Consider the following 381-nt stretch of genomic DNA (forward strand, 5'->3'; position numbering starts at 1 on the left):
TATATCTTTTAATGTGACTCGCTGCTACTATTGAAATGCAACCAAACATTTAGTTGTATTTTACAATGACATTTCTTATCTTAGTCGTAGACTATTTCAAGTTGTGTTTTGGTTAACAGCATGTCATTCTCTTCGATTTTGTTTTACATCTGGAGATGGTGATAAACTGCTGCTGCTTGTCGTGAAATTCACAAGCCACCATGTAAAAATACTTAAGTCCATTTTTTTCTTGCAACGCCAGGAAAAAAAACATCTGCCATAATGTCAGCTCGTATATGGAAAAAAAAACCGTGCTTCTTGCAGTTTTATCTTGTGCCACATGGTGCCGCCAAATCAAAGCCACAAATCCAGCTTTGTTTGGACAGATACTAAAGAAGAACA

This window comes from Leptonotus elevatus, chromosome 15 (assembly GCF_054856555.1).
Source record: "Leptonotus elevatus isolate MCC_2025b chromosome 15, RoL_Lele_1.0, whole genome shotgun sequence".
Taxonomy (NCBI): Eukaryota; Metazoa; Chordata; class Actinopteri; order Syngnathiformes; family Syngnathidae; genus Leptonotus; species Leptonotus elevatus.